The sequence below is a fragment of the Ammodytes marinus genome (assembly GCF_949987685.1).
Source record: "Ammodytes marinus genome assembly, chromosome: 8".
In the NCBI taxonomy this organism is placed as follows: Eukaryota; Metazoa; Chordata; class Actinopteri; order Uranoscopiformes; family Ammodytidae; genus Ammodytes; species Ammodytes marinus.
In genome coordinates this window covers 5899123-5906293 of record NC_137212.1, presented here as the reverse complement: position 1 = coordinate 5906293, position 7171 = coordinate 5899123, and positions in this window count along the sequence as shown.

Genomic DNA, 7171 nt, shown 5'->3' with positions numbered 1-7171 from the left:
TACGTACAAACGATTATATCTGGAGTTCTTTATTAAAGGTGCAGTGTGTAATATTAGTTGCAGTTTAGAATTGATAAATAAATACAATACATCCATTTTAATACACATGTTCGTAAGATAAAGTGAAGGTAATGCAATGCAGTGCAGTAAGTGACATCACAATCCCAAGTCAAAGTAAAAATAAAAAGGATTAAAATATATTATTTATAGAAGCAAACTGCCTTGCCTGGCTGTGCTTATACCGTTTAGTTTAAATTAGGATTTCAGTTTGAAACTCACAATAAAATGTCATTCAACAATTTCAATGTATAAAGTGTTATACTACTGGTGTTTTAAAAAAAGTTAAATGAATTAAATAATTGCACACCAGAGCACAAGCCTTTTTTTCTATCAAGCCCTATTGGAAATCAGGCTCCTGTCACCACCATGTCTCTTCCCTGTTATCTTAGATGCATATCCCAGGTTTCCATGTCTCTCTAGACCTTGGAATAGAGGCTGTCACAGTAAGTAGATACTCATAGTTAACACTCTACGCTAATGGAAGGTGAAGGAAAATCTGGTTAAAGGTGTACTCTACTAAAATAGGTGATAACAGTTTTACATATCGACCTACAGTACAGTAAAAACCAAAGGTAAGATACAGTATTATTTTATGCATCAGTGGAGGTAAGGTGCACAAAATCCTTCTACCCATCTCCAAAGGGGCTTGAATGAAAACATTAGTTTTGTTTATGAGCGAGCTGGCTTTGTCCTTCACGTGGCCTCTAAGGGCGATAAAGTGAGAGTTACACGATCCACCTTCGGCAGAAATAGGAAATGTTGCTGTGAACAGCAGCTGTCGCTTTAGGTCGACTCGGGCAGCGGGAGGGTCCCGGCCTTAGTTCCCAGGCAGCACTGACATATACAGAGACCAGACTACTGTTGGGTGTATGTGAGACAGTTTGCACCCCACACCTTTACTTTACAAAAGGAATTATAGGTGGAGTCAGCGATTCTGGAGAAGGCTTGTTGTCAAATCAGTGAAATTGTCCTCACAATCCTGTATGTACTGTGTGTGCGCCGAAAAAAAATTCAGTGTCAATACACAGCCTAGGCTACATAAACTGGCATGTTGCCAACTACAGGGCAACATGGGCCCGCTTTGTTAACATGCCCTTTGTTAACATACCAGTTTACAGAGCCTAAGTGTTGCATTAACACTAGCTTGTTTTTTCTGTGCACACAGTATGGACAGGTAGCAGATCATGAGGAGATCTTCACTGATTTTGACATAAATCGAATCAGAATCACTGACTCCCCCTTTAAAACAGCACAGTTGGGGAGGATTGCATAGTTGCATAGATTTAAGCTATAAAAGGGGGATGAGCTGGGTTGCCATCCCGAAAGAACAATAATTTGCACAGCGTCGCAGCATTGTGGTTAATGTAGAATCAACATTTGTCAGCTGCCAGGCATGAGAATCTGACGGGTTATAGTCTGCAGTCTCACACGTCAAGATGTTTCGCTCCCACAGTTTTCAGACGTTTCTCGGGGCAAAATGAATGACGGTTTTCGGAGACGTCTCAGCCTCTTCAAACTGACAGCCTGGATTCAAGATTCATCTCCTGCCCGTGTCTCCGCGGGATCACACAACACACGAGGTGAAGAGCAATTCCATTGGCTGTCAACGGCCCGAGATGGCTCGCTAGCACACAAACCTGGGGAATATGGGAGAGGGAAAACATGATTGTAACCCCACTGGCACCCGATGATATTATACACACGCCACGCACAGTCACTGTCAAAGATGTTCACAAAGAAGAGATTTAGCAGCAGGGATATTTTACATAAACTGAGGCTATATGTTAACAAAACCAACAGATTCATGTCAGTGTTTAGACTTAGTTTGTAATTTATCAATTTATCTATTGAGTTCAAGTGGATATAATCTTTTTACCTTAGCCCACGATGGACTTCAGAAACTCGTAGGAGCTACCGTACTTCACTTTTCCTAAAAAGGAGAAAAAGATCAAATCAGAAGTGAAAGAAATGTATAACAAAGTGAAAGTGTTTTATTCAAAAATAAATACCTACTTTTCAATAATCAACAGAGATACTAAAGTGGCCGATACACACAGAAAATGCCATTTAAGATACAAATATTCATTAAATGTCAAGTTAATCACAATCTTAAAATCCTATCCATATTCACAATGCTAATAAGTGATTCAACCTTCAACTGCATTACTAAGGTTAGAAAAAAAATACACATTTACCTGCTATGTTAATATATCAAAGACTCACACGGAATAATATATTTATTTTGCAGCCCGAGATGAAATGCAACTGACTGAAAATGTCTCTAAATCAGAACTCCTCCCGCCTAGGAAGAAGATTGCATACTCTGCAACACCTAACGTTGGTCGATCGAATTCCACCGAAAAACAGCCTTTAATATACAACTCCCCCCTTTAATTGCAAAGCGTGTGTTCCATCAGAAAGCATAAAACAGCCGATGGGATGGGGTGTGAGGTGGCATCTGTCTGTGAGTGGCCTGCTATAGGATTGATGTGCCCCCGGTCTGGGACGGCATAGCATAGCCCGCGACCTGCAACACTACAGCCCCATCACTTTTATGACATCTTAAGGAATCTTCTTTTTTAATACAGCCCATTACTGCTGACATACAAATCTTCCCACAACGGTGTGGTGTGTCCCCCCCCCCCCCCTCCTATCTATGGCCTGATCAATTTTTACTCTGCTGCTGAGCCATCCCCTTTTACCCCCCCCCCCCCCCTTCTCATTTTGTCATCTCAAAATTCATATTATATAGGATTTTCTTATGGGGAAAAAGTGCAATAAAAATATGTTACCACCACCCCCCACACACACCGGAATATGCGCATAAGACTCCGGTTGGGCTTGGTTGCTTAAAAAGCTTCACGAGAGAGAAAATAAAAATATGTTTCTGTAGTAAGCAGAACTGTTTAAATGTTATTTATTTTTATGTTCCTAAGAAAATATATTGTGAAGTGCGGCATTGATTCCCGAACATAACCGTGTCTCGATACGGGGGTCGAAAGGGGCTGAATTTATGAATCCTTTGCACAACTCCTTTAATTGAATTTTCCAAATCTCTCACCACACACAAATAATCAATAGCTATACTGCTGAGGGAAACTTGCCTCGGAAAAAAATTATTAGGGCCCTTTTTTCGTTTTTCAATTTTGTAGTCATCAGCACATAAGGGACGCTGCGGGTATTTGTAATGCGGGCGACCATTCCCCGAAGGATTTATGCTCAACCCAAAAGTCTGATTGCTCACACAGAGAGTGACTTCTTTAGAATGCTTACTGAAACTTTTCTTAACCTTAAATGGCCGTTGTAAGCACTTCTAAATGCTGCACTCATACTCAGTTAAACTTATTTCTTTTCTCTATCAGTCTAAGGCAGGTAAAAGCAGGGACAAGGTATAGGGGAGGAACAGGGCAGATGAAGACATAGGCAGAGAAGTAGGACTGGAGAATTGGCCTTCAAGGTTTAATAAAAGGTGGAGTCAGTGATTCTGGAGAACGCTTGTTGTCAAACTCAGTGAATATCTCCTCATGTTCCACTACCTGTCTTCAGTACTGTGTGTGCACACGCTTGGGAAAAAAAATCCTGTTAATCCACAGCCTAGGCTCTGTAAATGGGTGTGTAAACAAAACGCCCATCGTAGCTAGCAAAAGGCCCGTTTACAGAGCCTAGGATGTGTATTAACACAACTGGATTTGGGCTAACAGTATTGGGTTTTGTTGCTGCTAGAGTCTCACTTGGTCTGGTATGAACAGTAGCTAATGTTAGCCGATATCAGGAGGATACATAGGTTGCGTTCCGAATCGCATACTTTCTACTAAATAGTATGTAGAAAAAAGATTTAGGATGTCCCGATTCTTGTGGCCAGATTTAGGATGGTTAGAAGTACCCGGATGTCCTACTTCATGCGGCCAAGATTGTTAGTGTTGAAAAGTGCATCCTATTTGGGCGATTCTGACCCACGATCCAGTGCGCACGTGAAGTGACGTCACATCGACGAAGCCTCCATATGAAAACAAACGGGGATGCGACGGATATAAAAGCAAAAGGCAAGATCAAGGCGCAATGTTATGATGAAATAAGAGAGTAAAGTATGTCCTAATAGTATGCCTACTGCATCCAAACTAGATTCTTTTTATCGTCGGATGTAGTATGTAGAATAGAAAAAAGAAAGAGTATGCGATTCGGAACGCAACCATAGATTTCTTCTCACTCACAAAAGGCCCCTTTAACCGCTTCGCCTTGCTCCTGAGTTCAGTAAATGAGCTAATATTGGACGTCCTCCATCACTGATTTTCCTGTAAAGTGTAGTGAGGGTAAGACAACCCGATGGAGAGTTTTGACTGTGGATCTATTCAGTATCGAGTCTATGAGAGGAAAACAGTTCATCACAATGATGTCTAAATCAATCGCTACAGTTCACATCAAAGAAACCTGTGATGTGGCTGGAAATCAGTCAAATCCATATTCAGTTTGTACTGTATCAATATGTCCATAAAAAGTCAGTAATACTTTTAAAACCCTTTTGAAACCTGGTCTAAAATAGTAAAGTAGTTCAAATAAAAACACCTATTTTTACTGTCTAGACTATTCTAAACTGTGTAGGCGTGGCCATATCAAACGATGTCCATGGCTACGGGAATTTTTTTTTATAGACCATTTGGGCAGAGAACTACTGTGATTGGTTCAAAATACTTATTGTGTATTAAGAACCAGAGCATAGTCCACCTCATTTAAACCTATTTGCTGTAAAGTTGATCAAACTTAAACAACAATTATAATTAAATATCTTTCATTTGGATTGATAAATATGCCTAACTCTTTTCAGATGCTTTACTATCATACAACTCCCTAAAATACATAGTTAAAATAATGTTGTGGATAGGGGCTTTAAAAGTAGTTATAAAGTAAAACACATACTGTATCTACAATGTCAGATATCACAATCCCCTTTTTCATTATATACTTTAGTTGTTTCATCCTTCAGTATATAATTCCCCACTGACACTGTCAAGATAAGAGAACAAACCGGTGCATTCTGTCCAACCCTTACGTCCTCATAAAGCAGTCAGCCTTTATTCAACACATGGGCCCCCGCAGCCCAAACGCCATAGCAGCGCATCTAAACAAACATTTTACACTAGAACAGAATCACGCTTCAAGATAGCATCAGCTATCAGCCGTCTGGATTTCACGCTCTCCCAGTAGATATAGGCCAGAAGTCTTCGGAAGTCTTTGAATAACAGTTTGTTTGGTTAAAAATGTGTGTCTCACTGCACAACATTACATAGAGGGTCCTATTCTCTCCCAGCGCTATCTGCCTTGACATTGTGAGGCTCTGTTGTTGTAAGGAAGGCTTAGGCAAAACTGATACATTTTCACGGATCCCCCCTCATGTGACAAAAAAATGTGACATTCCTTGGGGGGCTATACGGATCCACAATGCATCATAGTATGTTGTTCAGCTTTCCTTCACTGGAACCAATTAAAAATAATTTCTAACAACCTTATCGGAAAACAAGCTGGCCCCTCCTGACAATACCCTCCCTATTAATTTCTAAACACAAGTCGCCATTGTGCGATTTGGATCACAAGAGTTGTTGCGCCGCCGGCACAATATGTGCCTTAAATAATCAAATCAATGTTTTAAGGAAATCTCAGTCATTGGCTTGTTTGTGTAACCATAACAAAATAGTTGTTTTTCTCCAAAGGTTGAAGAGAACGCGATTGTCGAGAGAAACAAGGCGTCCATTGATGGTGTTAATGTGAAACGGCAAAACATGATGAAGGGACTAGCAAATCAAATAGTGAAGGAATAACAGGCGGGGGGGAGGTGGGGGGGGTGTCCTCCCTCGGTAATGAAACTGCATCGTGACTACATTTGCTTTTTCATGCTCATCCCAAACAAACAATGGGGACAAACCTGTTTACAGCCCCTTTAAAGAGCTAAAGACAAGGTCGAAATCACAGCTGTATTAATAAAGCCGTTTAAAGCTATAGTGCGTCATTTTTTCATACGAATGAATGTCTGTTACATTCAAGCTATTGCCAAATGAGTTGACACAAAGTTGATTGAGCTAGCCCCACATCATTCTCTGTGTTTCCCAGTATGACAGCGTTTACCAACTGGGGAATTCCCTAGACACTGGCGCAGGAGCTCAAGAAGTGCCCATGTCATTTTTCAGTTGTTGATTCTACTGCTGCAACATTCAAGTTGTCCAACAGAACCAAAGTGAATGCGCCCTTTGAGAAAATAGGTTTTGAAATCTTATTCTTAGCTTCAAAACTTCAGTAAATCTTGTGATATTGTTCAACCCCTGAGCTCTACTTAGCAGCACGTGGTCATAAAGCCTGTCAGTGATCAATGTGACATAGAAATACAGTTACCAGAAGTAGGTGTGATCATCTCTGAAAAGCATAACAACACATTGAATGCTAAATTATAAAAGGTTGCTTACTCTAACACTGTGTTAGTAGGTCTATTACATGTATTACTAGATGCATTACCTTGGCTGGGATGCTTGGGGTCTTTATTTGCTTTCAAAGAGGACTCCACTCTGGATGCTGAAAAAGACATAAAAGGCCCTTCACAATTAGTTTAAGTGTGTGTGTGTGTGTGTGTGTGTGTGTGTGTGTGTGTGTGTGTGTGTGTGTGTGTGTGTGTGTGTGTGTGTGTGTGTGTGTGTGTGTGTGTGTGTGTGTGTGTGTGTGTGTGTGTGCTATATAAAATGTGTGATATATGCAATAATTAACAGTCAAAAGAACATAAAATGTAACTTGCTTCAAGTATCTTACATCCAGTTTCTTCAGTGAAAAGATGCAGCATATAACTCTAATTAAACTACAGTTTTTGTAACCCACTTTCCCAGTCATATTCAACAGTGTTTTCCTGATGTGTGTACTCACCATAGATAGTATACTGTATATAGTAGTATATACTCACTCAGCTCTCTGTGTCTCTTGAGCTCAGTCTTCAGGCCGGCAGAAGATCTAGTGGAGAATCTTGCTTGTTCACTGCTGCCATCTGCTGGCTGTTGAAAAATACAGAATCACAAAAGATCAAAGGAAAACCACACAGAAAACAGCAATATACAGAAATAGTGTGAGTGTGTGTGTG